The sequence below is a fragment of the Macaca fascicularis genome, chromosome 10 (genome assembly GCF_037993035.2).
Source record: "Macaca fascicularis isolate 582-1 chromosome 10, T2T-MFA8v1.1".
Lineage (NCBI taxonomy): Eukaryota > Metazoa > Chordata > Mammalia > Primates > Cercopithecidae > Macaca > Macaca fascicularis.
In genome coordinates this window covers 17,062,552-17,081,323 of record NC_088384.1, presented here as the reverse complement: position 1 = coordinate 17,081,323, position 18,772 = coordinate 17,062,552, and the positions used below count along the sequence as shown (strand labels likewise).

At 42.6% G+C, this 18,772-nt stretch overlaps 1 long non-coding RNA gene and 1 pseudogene across 1 annotated transcript in view; one reads left to right on the top strand and one right to left on the bottom strand.

The window, feature by feature from the left end:
* LOC135965310 (uncharacterized) overlaps window positions 1–18,542 on the top strand; it is a 288,369-nt gene extending 269,827 nt beyond the window's left edge. The window contains exon 3 of the long non-coding RNA XR_010578217.2: window positions 17,820–18,542. This is a non-coding gene — a long non-coding RNA (uncharacterized lncRNA). The remainder of the gene's footprint in view (window positions 1–17,819) is intronic.
* Window positions 9,247–14,023, bottom strand: LOC102142446 (aconitate hydratase, mitochondrial pseudogene; annotated as a pseudogene).
* Window positions 18,543–18,772: the final 230 nt, after the last annotated feature.

Genomic DNA, 18,772 nt, shown 5'->3' with positions numbered 1-18,772 from the left:
CCAGACTTCACGTAGTTAAAGTCCACAAAAGTGTGGGGACTACCCCATCAAGACCACAGTAGTTTATATATGTGTGTGTATATTTGTGTGTGTGTGTATATATATATATATATATTCTGCTTGGAGTTCTCTAAACTTCCTGGATCTGTGATCTGTAATTTGGTGTCTGTCATTAATTTTAGAAAATTCTCAGCCATTATTATTTCATATATTTATTCTGTTCCATTCTCTATTCCCTTTTGGTATATGCATTCATTATACTTTTTGAAACCCTCCCAGAATTCTCAAATGTCGTGTTCTGCTTTGTTTTCTTCATTATCTTCCCATTTGCATTTCAGTGTGGACAGTTTTTATTGACCCATGTTCAAACTCACTAATATTTTCCATGTCCATGTCCACTTTACTAATGAGATATTCAAAGACATCTTTCATTTCTGTTACAATGTTTCTGGTTTCCAGCATTTTATTTTGATCTTTACTTAGAATTTCCCTCTCTCTGCTTGTATTACCTTCTGTTGTTTCTTGTTGCCTTCTTCCATTAGAGCCCTTAACATGTCAATCATCGTTGTTTTAAATGTTCAGTCTGATGATTCCTGCATCTCTATCATGAATCAATCAAGTTCTGATTAATGCTTGGTATTTTCAGACTGGGTAGTTTTTCTTGTTTTCTGGCACGACACACACACATCTATATCTATCTATTTTTATATATATACACATACGTACATATACACACACAGACATGTATATACACATACATATATATACACATATATGTGTGTGTGTGTGTGTGTGTGTATATATATATATATATATATAAAATTTTATTTTTTTTTAAATGGAGTCTCACTCTATCATCCAGGCTGGAGTGCTATGACGCAATCTTGGCTCGCTGCAACCTCCACCTCCCAGGATTGAGTGATTCTCCTGCCTTGGCCTCCTGTGCAGCTGGGATTACAGGCGCCTGCCACCATGCCTGGCTAATTTTGTGTTTTTAGTAGAGATGGGGTTTCACCTTGTTAGCCAGGCTGGTCTTGAACTCCTGACCTCAGGTGATCCGCCTGCCTCGGCCTCCCAAAGTGCTGTGATTACAGGCGTGAGCCACTGCACCTGGCTGCCTTATAATTTTTTATTGAAACCAAAACATTTTGTATCTATCGGGTCATAAGAATTAGAGGTAAATAGTTCTCTAGTATAAAGATATGTATACATCTGGCTAAAAATGGACTTATTTAAAAATTACTCCGTTATAGGTGTCAGAGCCTTTACATTCCTCTGTCCTTGTTTTTGTCTTCCCTCTTTATTTTGAAATTCCCCTAAGCACTCCTACTCAGAGAGAGCCTGTGTCTCCTGTGTCCTTCAGCTATAATGTACTGTTATTTTATTGAAATCCTGTGGCGGTGTTGTTAAGGTGTTGGGGAGGAATGAATTCTATCTACAGTCTTCCAATTTAGATCAGTCTTTCAGTGGGCTGATGTTCCCGGGCTGTGATCTTCACACCTGTTTATCCATTTCCCTTTCCCCCTACTCCATTCCCCGACTACAGTATTCCCAATCTATTTACTGGAGGCCTGAATCCTCTTTATAATATACGTTTTCCCCTTAGGGGAGAAAGGAGGACTACACGGAGCTGCAGTAGGAAGAGTGTCCTTCCCTATCTAGGATAACGCTCTGGCAAAGACTTACCCCGGGAAATTAGGCCCTTCTTAGGGAAGAATGTCTGACTGTATTTCACATCGAGTATCTTTTCTTCCCGCTGCAAGAAACACTGTGGTCTGAGCCGGGTGTGGTGGCTCACGCCTGTAATCCCAGCACTTTGGGAGGCCAAGGTGGGCGGATCACCTGAGGTTGGGAGTTCAAGACCAGTCTGACCAACATGGAGAAACCCCGTCTCTTCTAAAAATACAAAATTAGCCAGGCATGGTGGCGCATGCCTGGAATCCCAGCTACTGCAGAGGCTGAGGCAGGAAAATTGCTTGAACCTGGGAGGCGGAGATTGTGGGAAGCCAAGATCGGGCCATCGCACTCCACTCTGGGTAACAAGAGCGAAACTCCATCTCAAAAAGAAACACTTAGGTCCTGGTAGACTTCCCATAGTTAAAGTACACAAACGTGTGGGGACTACGCCATCAAAACCACAGCCTTCAGGAAGTTTTTGTTTTTTACATTATCCTGTATTTGACTTCCAGAAACTCATCAAAACTTCCTCTTGAGTGTTCCTGTTTATGGCGCTCACAGCTTCTATCTGGGCTGTGTCTCTCTGGATTGTGCCTGTCACTACTAATTTTGGGGTGGTGATTGGCCCTGTCATATTAGTTCTCTGATATGTCCAAGAAAAGTTATCAATTTTTAATTTTTCCAGCTTTTTATTGAAGAACAAGACTAATGACTTCTAAGCTCTTTACATGTCAAAGCTGAAGTCGGAAATTTCAAAGTTTATGGCTTTTTTATGCCTAGCAGTTCTTCTCGCAGGAATTTTGTTTTTGTTTTTGCTTTTGATTTTTTAGGCGGAGTCTCACTCTGTCACTCAGGCTGGAGTGCAGTGGCGCGATCTCGGCTCACTCCAACTTCTGCCTCCTGGGTTCAAGTGATTCTTCTGCCTCAGCCTCACCATATTGGCCAAGCTGGTCTTGAACTCCTGACCTTGTGATCCACCCACCTTGGCCTCCCAAAGTACTGGGATTACAGGCATGAGCCACTGTGCCCAGCCTCTCCCAGGCATTTTGTATTATAAATATTATTGCATAAGGGCACACAATACATAAACAGAGATATTCACTATAGTATTGTTTAAAACATTGAAAAACTGGAAACAGTTAAGTGTCTACCAATAGGATACTAGTTAAAGATCTTGTGGTATAGCCACACAAAGGATTTCTATGAAGGTAGAAAACTGGTGATACAGACATCTGTAGCCTAATATGAATAAATATGAATAAATAGGGGAAAATACAAGTTGTAGACTACATATATAATAAGATCAGAGTCTGTGTGAAATTTTAAAAATACATACCCATATGTATGTAGTTTTATATACATATATATACAAATGCTTATATACAAATATATATAAATGTAAAATATATATAAAAATATAAAATGACTAAAAGAAGAAACAATTAAAACATTCATTGTTGTTACTTGTGAGACATGAAATGGGAGGAAAACATTTACTTTTTACTTTATACCTCCCTTTATATATTCTTTTACAACGAACATTCATTATGTTATTATTATATAGAACAGGAAGAAATAAAACTGTTTGCAGATGATATCATTGTTTACACAGGAAAAAAAAAAACCTCCTAAAATGAATAAGTGATTATAGCAAGTAAGTATTACTTTAAAGGATATACAGTTAATATTCAAATCAATCACTTTCCTAATATAATAGCAATGAACAACTGAAATTTGAAATTAAAAACACAATGCCATTTACATTAGCACCTTAAAAATAAAATATTTAAGTATAAATCTAATAAAATATGTACAAGATCTGTATGAAAAACATTGCAAAACTTGTCAACAGAATCATAGAAAACTCAATGAATGGAGAGACATTTCATGTTTATGGAAAGGAAGGCTCAAAATTGTCAAGATGTTTTTCCCAACTTGATCTAGTGACTCATTACAATCCCAATGAAATTTCAGCAAGCTATTCGTGCATATTGAAAAACGGGTTCTATAGTATATAGGAAGAGGCAGAAGACCAAGAGTAGCCAAAAATACTAATGGGGAAGAACAAAGTCAGAAGACTTATGCCACCTGACTTCGAGACTTACTATCAAGCTACAACAACCAAGAAGGCATAGTATGGACAAAATAACAGATAATTATCTCGATAGAACGGGACAGAGGGCTCAGAAATTGACCTACACAAATATAGTCAACTGATCTTCAACAAAAAAGCAAAAGTAACACAATAAAGAAAAGATAGTCTTTTCAACAAATGCTGGTGAGCAGCTGGACATTACATACAAAAATAAATAAATCTAGACACAGACCTTACGCTATTCACAAAAATTAACTCAAAATAGATTATATTTTGGACCTAATGGACCTAGACATAAAATGGAAAACTGTAAAACTTTTAGAAGATAATACAGAAGAAATGTAAATGACCTTGGATTTGACAATGACTTCTTAGATAAAACACCAAAGAAATTACTGATAAATGAAACTTCATTAAAATTAGAAGCCTATACTGTGTAAAAGACACTGTACAAAGAATTAGAAGACAGGCAGCAAATTGGGAGACAATATTTGCAAAAGACATGTCTGATAAAGGACTATAATCCAAAATACATAAAAAAATCTTAAAATGTAACAATAAAAAAACCAACGAACCATATTTAAAAATAGAAGACCTGAATGGACACCTCAGCAAACAACATATACAGGTGGCAAATAAGCATATGAAAAGCTGCTCAACATCATGTGTCATTAGGAACTTGCAAATTAAAACAAAAATGAGATATCACTACATACTTATTAGAATGGCAAAAATTCAGAAATTGAGAACACCAAATGATGGTGAGGATGTGGAGCAATAGGAACTCTCCACACCTATCTTAACCAAAAGGCCAAGAAGTGATAGCAGCAGGAACTCTCATTCACTGCTAGTAGGAATGAAAGTGGTACAGCTACTTTGGAAGACAGTTTGGCAGTTTCTTACAAAAATCTTATATGTGATCCAGCAACATACTTCCGTGATACTTATGCAAATGAGTTGAATACTTAGTTCACACAAATCCTTCACATGGATGTTTCTAGCTTCTTTATGCATAATTGCGAAGACTTAGAATAAACCAAGATGTTCCTTCAGTAGGTGAATGGATAAAGTGTGGTATATCCATACAATGAATAACTATGGTTATTCAACACTATATGAATAGACATGGAGGAAACTCAAATGCATGTGAGTAGAAGAAATCAATCAGAAAAGGTTACATACTGTATGAGTCCAACTGATGCAGGACAAGCAAGCACCAATATTAAGTCTTAGCCAGGGAAGGTTTTTGGCTTCGCACAGAAAAGAATTAAAGGGTAGGCCAGGTGGTGTTAAATAACAACTGTTATTGATATGGCAGAAGTACTGCTCCTCATGGAGCAGGGCTACCCCATAGGCAGTGGTGTTCAGGGTAGCAGCTCAGAGGCAGGTTTGCACTCATATGTAACCTCACTTTTAATTATATGCAAATTAATGGTGGTTTATGCAGAAATCTATAAAATGAGGGTGGTAACTTCTGGGTTGACGGGTTGTTGCCATGGCAAGGTGGCAGTAACTTCTGGGTGTTGCCATGGCAATGGTAAACTGACATGGCACACTGGTGAGCCTGTGTTAGGGGGAGGTGCTCCTGCCCAGACCTGTTTTAGCTAGTCCTTAATTTGGTCCGATATCTAAGCCCACCTCCAGAGTTGAGTTCCCCTTCCTACCTCACAACAATATGACATTCTGGAAAAGGCAAAACAATGGAGTCAGTAAAAAGATCAGTGGTTACCAGGAGTTGTAGGGAGGGGTAAGTGAATAAGCTGAGCCTAAAGGAATTTTAGAGCAGCGGAAATATTCTGTATGATACAATAGTGGTGGATGCATGTCATTATACATTTGTCAAAACCTACAGAATGTATGACACCAAGGGTGGACCTCATGTAAACTGTGGACTTTGGGTGATGATGTGTCAATGTAGGTTCAGTGACGTAATAGATCTTCCACTGTGTTACATTTATGCTGATAAGTGGGGGAGGCTGTGCATGGGAACTCCCTTTAGTTTCTGCTCAATTTCACTGTGAACCTAGAACTGCTCTAAAAACTAAAAGTCTATTAAAATTAAAGTCTAATTAAAGCCTATGAAATATAAATATATATATTTAACAATGCTGCACCTCTTATTTTATTTGCAAGAAAAAGTAATAGGCCTTGGGGAATATAAAAATATACTAACAAGATTTGAACTAAAATTTTGCATAACTGAGAAATGATTATCAAGATTGAGTAAGCTTGGCCAATGACATGATTCTTCTGTTTGGACCCCTGTATTATTTATTCTTATAATTTTGGTGACCATTAATGGTGGTTATTAATGCAGGATATGCGGGTCATACAATGACCATTAAAACCAAATATCAAAATAAACTGAATTTTGAGCCAGATCTTCAAATTGTTATATTTTCATAAACCATGATTTCAAAAAGTAATAAAGCCTATTTGAATAGACACATTTAACTAAAATAGGATGCATGCATAATTTAAAAATGAATGACATACATTTTGGGGTACTCGGAGTATGCATTTTTAACCCTTTTTGGGAGTGTGTGATCCAAAAATTTGTGAGCTGTTGATTCAGAGGGCCAGACACACTAGTAACTAAATAGTCTTATTGTCAAGATCAATGACAAAGACATGAACTAAATGACCCAGCAACGGGTCATTTCTTGTTGTCGCTGTGTGAGACATCAGCAGTATTAACATATAGCTTTTATTTACTTTTATTTTAAATACAAAATGTTCATGGGCCTTCAGGAAAGTACATTTGCCTGACAATTTGAAAATACCCACATTTTGGAACTGAGGTATTTTTCCTGTATATAATGTTCTTTAGTTTTTGCAACATGTAGTTAGTGCAAAAATAATATTTACCTAAGGGACAAAAATTCTTTCAGTTATGCCTTTTTGGCTGGTCCCTTACCCAGCCTTTAAAATTTATTCCTGCCTCCCACTTTCTGTTTCTTTTATTTCCCCAGAAACAAAGGGGAAAATCTTTGGCATCCATCTGTGTAAGGGGCACCCGATAACACATTAGGCAGCCACTCTGTTATTTCAGGGGCAGGAGAGGACAATAAACTAGAAAATAGAATTGCCATGTGGAATAGTGCTGATGCATCTTTTTCTTACACTTTGCAAAGGTTGTAAAGTACTAAAATCATGGATTTTTAGCCCAGGGAGAAATCATCTAATCTAGTCTCCTTATTTTAAAGATGAGGAAATTTAGTCTCAGAGAGTTTCCGTGGCTTAGCCATAGAACCATCAGTTTGATGTAGCTCATGGATTACAGTCTAATACTTTCACTTACAACTGGGGAAACTCGAGCTCAACAAATTAAGGGACTTTTCTAAGATTACACAGCGAGATGGGGGATTTCAGAGGAGACCCTGGTGTTTGGACTCTCAGAACCCTATGCTGGATTGACAGCCCCTTAATCAGGTAAGAGAGTTTGGTCAAAAGAAATGAGGGCTGAGAAGAGGTAGAATGGTGAGATCCATCAGGTCATCAAGTCTCAGTTCGCATTTCCTCATTATATGAATGAAAATTTGGCTGGCCTTTATCTCATCATACCTGGGAGGTAACCTCTAAGCCCTTGGAATTTCCCCAGTGATCGCAGTGTCTGTTATTCATGGTGGGCCCTTCAGACTACATCTGATACTTTTTGCTAAGAGGTCCTGTTCTTGTATTATGTCTCTTAACATAATGTCCTTCAGTTCCATCCATGTTGCAGTAAGTGACAGGATTTCAGTCTTTTTTATGGCTGATAGTATTTTTTTTTTTTTTTTTTTTTTTTTTTTTTTTTTTGAGATGGAGTCTTGCTCTGTCGCCAGGCTTGGGTGCAGTGGTGCGATCTCAGCTCACTGCAACCTCCGCCTCCCTGGTTCAAGCAATTCTCCTGCCTTAGCCTCCTGAGTAGCTGGGACTCCAGGCGCCTACTACCACGCCTGGCTACTTTCTGTGTTCTTAGTAGAGACGGGGTTTCACCATGTTGGCCAGGCTGGTCTGGAACTCCTGACCTTGTGATCCGCCCGTCTCAGCCTCCCACAGTGCTGGGATTACAGGCATGAGCCTCCGCGCCTGGCCTGGCTGATAATATTCTATTGTCTTTATCCATTGTCTTTATCCCTTCCTCCGTTGTTGGACACCGAGGTTGGACGCTTTGGCTATTGTGAATAAAGCTGCAATAAACATGGGGGAACAGATGTCTCTTTGATAGACTTATTTCCTGTCCTTTGAATAAATGCCTAGTAGTGGGATTTCTGGGTCATATAGTAGTTCTATTTGTAGTTTTTTGTGGAACCTCCATAGTATTCCCCATAGATAAATGTTTGAGATGATGGATATGCCAATCTTGTTCTGATCGCTATGAATTTTTTGTATGACAACATCACTATGCACCCCATAAATATGTACACTTATTACATTGTCCATTAAAAAAAATTTTTTTCAGTTCCAGTGAGCTCCCCTGGTTGGCAGTTTTCCACACTGTAGCGAGAAGGTTACATCTTTGGGGATGACAGGAGCTTCAGGTGGGGAACTCTCCCAGACCTCACCCTATGCTTCTCCCTTTGGCTGGTTTTGATTTGTATATTTTGGCTAAAGTAACATTGTAATAATAAGTATAGCACTTTCCTGAGTTCTTTGAGTCATTCTAGTGACATTACATCTGAGGAGGTAGTGGGAGCCTCTGAGCTTGCAGCCAGCTGGTCAGAACGGAGCGGGACCTGGGAGCTCTGGAATCTGTGACTGCTGTCCAAAGTGAGGACAGTTTTATGGAGGGCAGTGCAGGTAACCTGCAAAGCTTGCTTAACCTTGCATATTTGGCTTTAGAGGTCATTGGACACGTGTTCCTAAGATTCTAAAACTTTGAGGAGTAAGGACAGAAATGAGTCTGAAAATACTAAGATTAAAACCATGAGATATTTTGCTTTACTTTCTCCACAGAAACTCATCTTCTCTAAACTCCAGCCTTTACCGCCTCACACCAGCTGCACTCATAACAGTTTCCCAAGGCTCCCAGCCGTGACCTGTTCTTTGAAACATCCCAGTGCAGAACATAACACAGCCGTGTTTTGTTTTGTTTTGTTTTGTTTTGTTTTCTGCTGGGGCAAGATTGATTATTTAGAGAGCAAGATAAAAATCTTTTAGTAATTTCTCTCACGTAGGCAAAAAAGCAAGCCAGCAAGCAAGCAAAAAAAAAAAAAAAAAAAAATCACCTGATTTCTTATCTTTGGTAACTGCTGGTTTGCTTTTGCCAAACAAATTCAAGGATTACTTAAACGCTAGGTCGAGTTCACAGCCAGGTTGTCTGGCTCTCCCCTCTTCAGGAAATCAGACTCGTCCTGCTTTAATTACCTCTTTGGAATAGCGAGCAATTTTTGTGCCCAGGCATGAATTCTGGAAGACAGAGAGAATGGAATCACTAAAGATAAGCTGAACTAGGAGGTTGAAGGCAGGAAAGTGCTCGCATGTAGCAAGAACCAAGTTTTATAGGAAACTAAAGGTTACTATTATTATCACTGTTGTTTGTTTTACTTTGTTTTGTTTTATTGTATTTAGTTTTTTGTTGTTGTTGTTATTGTTGTTGTTTTTGAGACAGAGTCTCACTCTTGTTTCCAGGCTGGAGTGGAGTGGCATACTCTTGGCTCACTGTAACCTCCGCCTCCCAGGTTCAAGCAATTCTTGTGCCTCAGCCTCCCAGTAGCTGGGATTACAAGCGCACACCACACACTCGGCTAATTTTTGTATTTTTAGTAGAGATGGGGGTTTCACCATGTTGGCCAGGCTGGTTTTGAACTCCCGACCTGAGGTGATCTTGGATTATAAGCATGAGCCACCGTATTTTTTTTCTTTTTTCTAACTTTAGCTAGGAGTCTTGTCATCAAAAATAAATACAGCTGCATGGAGCTCCTTAAGATCTGAACCAAACTAAAAATAGGAAGGCAGGGGCTAAAAAGTTATTTTAAGAACCCCCCAACCACAGTCACTCGTGGGCTGAGCGGGGAGCAGGAACCATGTCTGGTGGCGCCATCTTGGAGTAAGAAGCCATGGCTGGTGGCACTGATGGCTCACATGGAGCTGAACTTCAACATGACACCAGCGCTGGGTGAGGTGGGGAGGGGGTTGTGAGGAGGTGCTGCCGTCATTGCTGCAGCTCCTTCATTCTGTTGAGGGCACTGCCGGCACGGAACCACTCGATCTGTATCTTGTTGAAGGTGTGGTTCAGGAAGATGGTCTCCTGGGTCCCGTTGGGGTGCTTGATGATGTACTTCAGGGGCTTGCCAGGGGCAAGTCCTTCAGGCCCTGAAAGGTCAGCTTGTCCACAAGGCGAATCTTGCTGTAGTCAGCTGGGTCAGCGAAGTTCGGGGCAGCAGGCTCTGCTTCTTCAGGTTGGTCTCCTGCATCCTGGCAAAGCTCTTGGTGATGATGGCCCAGCCTCTAAGGTGGCGAGGCTCCAGTGCTGCATGCTCCTGGCTTAAGCCCTCGCCATAGTTCTCATCCCCGAGTTACCACGCACCTGATGCCATGATGCTTGTAGTGGCGGGCAGTGGCAGGGACGGGGTCAAACTCCTGGGTTACGGCATCATGCACAGAGTTGGCCTTGCTATTTTCAATGTTGATGGCCCCAATGAGCAGGTTGTTGGAGATGTTTTCCAAGTGCCTATGGAACTTGAGCCGGGGCCAGCAGCCGAGATGTGATCAGTGGTAGCCCTTGCAGGAGTGCTGGTAGGTGTCCTATCCTGGGTCCAGCTCTGCTTGAGGAAGCCCATCTGCATCAGGACCCTCCAACTTGAACTTCTTGCCATCCTTGCCTGTCAGGTAGTTGGTCTCTGGGTTGAACTTGAGGGTTCCCACAATGGCCAGGGCTGTGACAGTCTCTGGGGATGTGACAAAGGCGTGGGTCTCAGGGTTTGTGTCATTGCAGCCCGTGAAGTTCCTGTTGTAGGAGGCGACAGTTATGTTCTTCTCCTGCTTCTTGATGTCCTTCCTGTCCCACTGGCCATTGCAGGGGCCACAAGCATTGGCCAGGACGATGCCGCCCACATCCCTCAAGGTCTGTGCTTAGCCGTCCCGCTCAGTGGTGGTGCACATCTGCTCAGAGCATGGAGTGATCGTGAACTGGGACTTGCACTTGAGGCCATGGGCTAGTGCCTGCTTGGCCACAGCTGCTGAGTGCCCCATATCTTCATAGCTTGAATTGGTGCAGCTGCCAATCAGACCCAGTCAGATGTCCAGAGGCCATCCTTCCTTCTCTGCCACCTTGCCCACTTCTGCCACGGGGGGAGCCAGGTCAGGGGTGAAGGGCCCATTGATGTGCGGCTTCAGTTCACTGAGGTTAACTTCAATTAGTTGGTCATAATGGCAGCCAGGGTCAGGCACCAAGTGATCCTCGAGTTCATCAGCTAGATCGGCAATGTCTGCCCAGCAGGTCTTGCTCAGGTACTACTTCATCCTGTGGTTGTAAGGAAACACGGAAGTGGTGGCCCCAATTTCTGTGCCCATGTTGCAGACTATCACCATGCCAGTGCAGGAGATGGAGTCTACACCAGGCCCATGGTATTCCACGATTGCACCTGTGCCACCTTTCACTGTGAGGATGCCTGCCACCTTCAGAATCACACCTTTGGGTGAAATCCAACCGGAGAGGGAGCCCATCAGCTTCATGCCAATCACCTTGGGGCGCTTCAGCTCCCAGGGGATCCCAGTCATGACACCCACAGTTCAGCACCCCCAACTCCAATGCAGATGCCCCCCAGGCTGCCACCACTGGGGGTATGGGAGTCAGTGTCAATCAGAAGAACCCCAAGGTATTCATAGTTTTCCAAAATAAGCTGGTGAGTGATTCCAGATCCAGGCTTCCAGAAGCCCCCGCCATATCTGACACTTGCATTTGCCAGGAAATTATAAGCTTCGTGGTTGATGTCCTTGGCCCGGCGCAGGTCTTTTTCACTCCCGAGCTGGGCCTCAATCAGATGGTCACAGTGGATGGTGGACAGCACGGTCACCTTGGGACCCTGCTGCTGATGAACTGCAGCATGGCCATCTGGGCCGTCGCATCCTGCATGGCCACGCTGTCTGGCCGCTGCTGCAGGTACATCTTGCCCCACTCGATTTCCTAGCTGGCGGGGTCATCCAGGTGTCCATACACAATCTTCTCCGAGAGGGTCAGAGGCCGGTTCAATCGTTTGCGAACAATGTTAATGTTCTTCTCTAGCAGGTCATAGTGGACGTACTTGGACTCAAAGTGGCTCGTCGCCACCTTGGCCTGTTGGCACAGGACTGTGGCCACATGGTACTGCTGCACACCCAGAGCTTTCTGCAGCCAGATCATCAGTAGGCTGTATGGCGCCATTTTGTGCACTGACAAAGATGGGGTCGCGTCTGTGTTTGTTTTAAAAGAGAATATATTGTAACTACAAGGCCTGGAAAATGCAGTAAGAAAATGGGGTGAAGATGCTTCTAGCATCTGGAAGAGGGTAAATCTCTGGAATCAGGCAATCAGCCAACACTCACTCTGACTTCATCACCCTTCACCCTCTTTCAGGTGGATTTGCTGAGCTCTTCCCTGGCAGGCCAAACCCATGGGAGCAGATGGCACCTTGGGAGCTTGACCTCTTCCAATTGTCAGGGCATGGGAGTCGTTCTGCCACTCTTGTCTCACAGCAGGAGTACCTGAAGAGAACCCTGGCCCTTTTGTGGGGGTGTGGGGTGGTTAACTAGGCTTGTTCTTACAGAAAATAATGGGCTGATAGGGGAGATTGTCTTCTTCACAGTTTATGTCAGATGTAACCCTCTACTCTGTGAAAGATAACAGGTTTGGTAATTAGAGATGAAGGAATTTAATTGATTTCTAAAAGTATTTATGGAACAGGTACTATATATCTGACAAAGACCTGAGAATACAGAACAGAGGGGAGACTAAGACATTGCTAGCAGAGTGATAGACTAGTCAAGCAGGTGAATAATTATCATCTCATATGATAAGAGCTATAGCAGACAGATGTGCAGGTACCATGGGGGCAGAGGTGAATGCCCGATTCCACAGAACAGAGACAATGGAGAAAGAAGAGAAGAAAGCATCTGGACTGGAGATAATTTGACAATGTGGAAAGGACAGGGTTTTTAAAATTCATCAGATTAGGTGCAAATCCCTTTATCCAACTCTGTGTCTCCAGGAAAGTCACTTAACCCTTCTGAGTCTCTATTTAATCAATATGATATAAAGAGTATACTCACATCATAAGGTCATGATGAGGATTAGATGAGATCTTTTAGACTAGTCATCTCGGGCACTGCCTGGCCTATGGTCACTCCCCAGCGAATGATAGCTCAGTGGCTACAATTAAGGTCAAATTGGATTTTGTCATTTCAGTGGGGAAATGGAGCTGTGGGCTCCATTGAGTGGGATGTAAAGAAGCAAGAGATGACTCATCTCTCATTTGAACAATCAGGCAGATACTGAGGACAAGCACAATTAGGTTTGGAGAACAAAGGGTGAACATCAGTGTGGTTTGGAATCAGTTGCAGTTAACATGCTGTGGGATGGCATGGTAATCACGAAGGAGGAACAGGAAGGAGGTGCCAGTTGGACTGCCCAAGGCAACCCTTGAGCTATCAGGACAGCTCAACACCTCCTCTGTTTTCATCGTTGTACTTCCTATTAGTCAAGCAGAGGACCGTTCTTTCCCATGATTCAGATTGTATCCCGCCTCATCTCCCTGAACTTTTTGAGGACAGCTATAGGCAGGCACAAGACCTGATTGACTCATTCCCTCAGTCTTTTTTTTTCAATTCGATAACTTTTTTTCAATTCAATAAAGTAGGTAATTGAATTATCTTCTTTATGCCAAGTGCTGATCTAGGACCTGAAGGAACAATTGAATGGAATAGCTGAGTTCCCTGCTCAATAGTCTTAAATATACTTGCATGTATTTAAATATTAGGCATCTCTATGCCCTTCCTTACTTGCAGACAGTTTAATTAGAATAGAGGATGACATTTTTCCCTCTTGTATGAATTCTAGATGCCTTTATGGCAACAACAACAAAAAAAAACCATCTTGAAATGTTTTTTAGAAATATATTGTCCAATATTCTTGATTCAATAAGTATTTACTGGATGTGTATTATGACCATACATCCTTATCTTTCAGATGAGTAAAAGAATCCTAAGGGAGGTAGTATGGACCAAATGTTTATGTCCTCCCAAAATTTCTGTGTCTAAGCCCTAACCCCTAGTGGGGTTATATTTGAAGATAGGTCTTCTAAGAAAGTAATTAAGGTTAAAAGAGGACATAATGATGGGGCCCTGATCCGTTTGGATTACCATCCCATTTCCAAGTAGAAACACCAGAAATCTTGCTTGTTTGCCCTTTCTCTGAATGCATGCACTCAGGAAAGGCCATATGAGCATGGAGCAAGAAACCAACCATCCCCCAGCCACAAAAACAGCTCTCACCAAGAACTGAATTGGCTGGCACCTTGATCTGGACTTTCCAGCCTCTGCAACTGTGAGAAAATACACTTCTGTTGTGTAAGCCACCTGGCCTATGATATGGCAGTCAGAGCTGACTAAGACTGAAGGGCCACTGTATCGGTTAGCTATTGCTATATAACCACTCCACAACTCAACCACTTAGACATTAATCATTTATGATTTGTAAAAAATCTGCAGGTTTGGGGTGGCTCACACCTGTAATCCCAGCACTTTGGGAGGCTGACACAGGTGGGTCACCTGAGGTCAGGAGTTCGAGACCAGCCTGACCAACATGGGAAACCCTGTCTCTACTAAAAATACAAAAATTAGCCGGGTGTGGTGGTACATATCTGTAGTCCCAGCTACTCGGGAGGCTGAGGCAGGAGAATCGCTTGAACCTGGGAGGCAGAGTTTGCAGTGAGCCAAGATCACACCATTGTACCCCAGCCTGGGCAACAAGAGCGAAACTCCATCTAAAAAAAAAAAAAAAAGAAAGAAAGTCTGCATGTTTGCCAGGGGTTGGCTGATCTGGGCTGGTTTCCACTGTGGTTGGGTTTAATCTATGTGTCTCTCATCCTTTTGCTGGGATCATCAGGGAAAGTCCTTCTCATAGCGATAGCACAGTTAAGGGAACAATGAAACGTGCACATGGTCTTGAGCTGGCATATGATTACTTCTGTCTCATTCGATTGGACAAAGCAAATATTGTAACTGGAACATGGTTACTTTTTTATTGGCTAATGTAGGTCAAATAGATGAGCCCAGAATCAGAACGGGAACATGCTGCCAAGTTTATTGACAAAGGTGTGAATACATGGAAAAAAATTGGGATCATTAAGGCAATCTAACACATCCAGGATTCAAATGCAAGTCTCCTTGGGCCCTGGCTGGGGTATTTTCACCACAACAAATTACGTTTTGTTTTAATGTGAAACACATACACAGACGTCATTGCTCTTAGCTATCTGAAGTGCTGAGCCTCAACAAAGCAGAAGACAGCCAAGGTGGCTATCACAGCCAACCCTTCCAGTCAGTGTGCTTTACCCCATTACATCTCAATCATACCCTTATACATATTGTCCATTCTCTGTGCCTCGGGCTATCGCCCCTACACCATGACCAAGGTCATCCTACACTTTCAAACTTGGGGTCCTGAATTTTCCTAGTCTTCTTCCAATTTCATCAAAACCTGCTCTCAGGAGGCTTTGCTATAAGAAAAAAAAGCTGATCCCTGAATTCTGGTAACTTTTACTAAAACAAATAGCTACTGAGTATTTAATCTATATGTGGCTCTGTGCCTGGTGTTGGGCTGCTGGTCTTAGAAATGAATCATAGAACTAATTATTAAGGAGCATACACTCCAGAAGGAGAAATAATACATGCACATAATTAATTGTTTTTATTCCCTGTGCAAAAAGAAAAAATTGAATATAGTGCCAAACATTATCCTAGAAAGGTGGATTACAATGATAAATCAGACAGAGCCACAGGCCCTACTCTGCCAGAGTTTAGAGTTTACTAAGGACCTGAGGTAGATCAGAGAATACCAGGAAAAGATGACATTTCTGTGAGTTGAGGAGAGCTAGGTGAAAAATCAGAGAAGGTATGGGGTATAAGACAGGTAACAGTTAAGTGGGTTCATGAAACACACACTCGGTTGTTTATAAGCAGTATTAGTCTTCTAGGAATGTGGTTAATACAATGGTTGCTGGAGTTAATGGCTGGGTTTGAATCTTTGTCTTAATACTCAGAGGGAAGGCCATGGACAAGTTACTTAATCTCTCTGCTCAGTGGTGTGCTAGTAATATGTAAGTAATATGTAAATATGTAAGACCAGTTTTCCAAAAAGACAGAAAGCGAGAGAAGGAAGGAAGGAAGGAAGGAGGGAAGGAGGAAGGAAGGAAGGAAGGGAGGGAGGAAGGGAGGGAGGGAGGAAGGGAGGAAGGGAGGAAGGGAGGAAGGGAGGGAGGGAGGGAGGGAGGGAGGAAGGGAGGAAGGGAGGAAGGGAGGAAGGGAGGGAGGGAGGGAGGGAGGGAGGAAGGAAGGAAGGAAGGAAGGAAGGAAGGAAGGAAGGAAGGAAGGGAGGGAGGGAGGGAGGGAGGGAGGGAGGGAGGGAGGAAGGAAGGGAGGAAGGGAGGAAGGGAGGGAGGAAGGAAGGGAGGAAGGAAGGAAGGGAGGAAGGGAGGGAGGGAGGGAGGGAGGGAGGGAGGGAGGAAGGGAGGAAGGAAGGAAGGAAGGGAGGGAGGAAGGGAGGGAGGAAGGGAGGGAGGAAGGGAGGGAGGAAGGGAGGGAGGGAGGGAGGAAGGGAGGGAGGAAGGGAGGGAGGAAGGGAGGGAGGAAGGAAGGAAGGAAGGAAGGAAGGAAGGAGAGAGAAACCAAGCTAGCTCTGCCTAGTAGCATCTTCCATTTTCCATGGTGTAAATACTTTCACTATGGCCTACTTTAAAGTACCAACATGGTATCAGTGAGAAGTGGTATGCAGTATCATACCATTTTCTAGTATTTTTACCACACAGACACAATTAACAGAAATATCCTCAAAAGTATACATAACAGTGAAATGTAGTAAAATAACTAGAAAGTTATGAGTTTTGAATACTTGCTTCCATTTTAAATATAATTCATTTAATTGAAAGTTTATATAATTTAATTTGTAACAACAGCTGCACTTAACGACTAACCCACAAAATTTCTAAAACTCTGTCCGCTTGTTTTGGCTCTTGCAACTCAGTGTGAGCCATCACCAGGACAGCATAGATTCTGTGTCTCAATGTCTCTTTTATAAAATGAATTATATTTATTAATAAATAGCTCCATAGGCTTCCTTTTTTTATTTTATTTTATTTTATTTTTTTTGAGATAGAGTCTCGCTCTGTCACCAGGCTGGAGTGCAGTGGTGGGTCTCGGCTCACTGCAACCTCCGCCTCCTGGATTCAAGCGATTCTCCTGCCTCCGCCTCCCAAGTAGCTGGGACTACAGGCGTGCACCACCATGCCCAGCTAATTTGTGTATTTTTAGTAGAACGGGGTTTCACCATGTTGGCCAGGATGGTCTTGACCTCGTGATCTGCCTGTCTTGGCCTCCCAAAGTGTTGGGATCACAGACGTCAGCCAACATACCCAGCCCATGGGCTTCTTTTAAGGATTAAATAAGATGGTTCATAGAAGACATTCTGCATCTAGAAAATTATAAACACTCAGTAAATGTTGGCTATCATTATTTTTGCTATCATGGAGTTTATTTATGTGTAAAGTAAGAGTAGTATGAATACCAGGAAGGATTCGTGGGTGAGTGAGGCACTTGGAGATAAGACCAGCCTTGTCAGAATCTGGTCAGTAGCCATAGCCTACCACTGATAGTGCAAATGCACATTATCCCCAGATATGAGCCTGTTCACCACTGTAGCCTTAGGACATGGCATTTGCACACACTGGCACATGAGTTCTTCTGTGGGAAACTGGGAGTGTGGCTGAAACTAAGCTGGGGATAACCCATCGTACACACTCAGACTGGAGATCGCCTCCTGGCTCCCTTCTGTCCTAGTGCTGCTCACATATCTGGTTTCTTGCTTTCTCAGAGCCGTAGACACCCCAGAACTCTGCCACCTTTTTCTTCTGTCCCATGGACTCTCCGGGAACAGAGGGCTCAGGAATAAAGCTGACATTTAATTGTAAGTACTGCCCTGTACCAGACAGCTTTCTTTCTTTATGATCATACTTTTAAGTTCTAGGGTACACGTGCACAGTGTGCAGGTTTGTTACATATGTATACATGTGCCATGTTGGTGTGCTGCACCCATCAACTCCTCATTTACCTTAGGTATTTCTCCTAATGCTATCCCTCCCCCAGCCCCCCACCCCCCAGCAGGCCCCAGTGTGTGGTATTCCTCTCCCTGTCTCCATGTGTGTTCTCATTGTTCAACTCTCACTTATAAGTGAGAACATGCAGTGTTTGGTTTTCTGTTTTTGTGTTAGTTTGCTGAAAATAATGGTTTCCAGCTTCATCCATGTCCCTGCAAAGGACATGAACTCATCCTTTATAATGGCTGCATAGTATTCCATGGTATATATGTGACACATTTTCTTTATCCAGTCTGTCACTGATGGGCTTTGGGTTGGTTCCAAGTCTTTGCTATTGTGAATAGTGCCGCAATAAACATACGCATGCATGTGGTACCAGGCATTTTTCTAAACACTTTACATGGATTCAGTCATTTGTTCTTCACAAAATTGGATGAGGCAGGCACGAGTATCATCTCCATTTTATGGATGACAAACACATGTCCAAAATCAGTTCTCAAGTGAGTGAAAGAGCTGGAATTTGCACCTCACTGTTGGTTTCAGTACCCACACCCTTCCTTCCCTACTGAGCTCCACTGTTTCTGAGCTACTGTGCTTGTCATCGCATGCTTTCATCATAGACGACAGCAGCAAGGAAGCCAAGAAGATAATTATTTTACGGTTTGGGATTTTAATATATTTTTGGCAGCAAAGCAACTTGACTCTCTTAATTGCGCTTTGCTCCATCTTG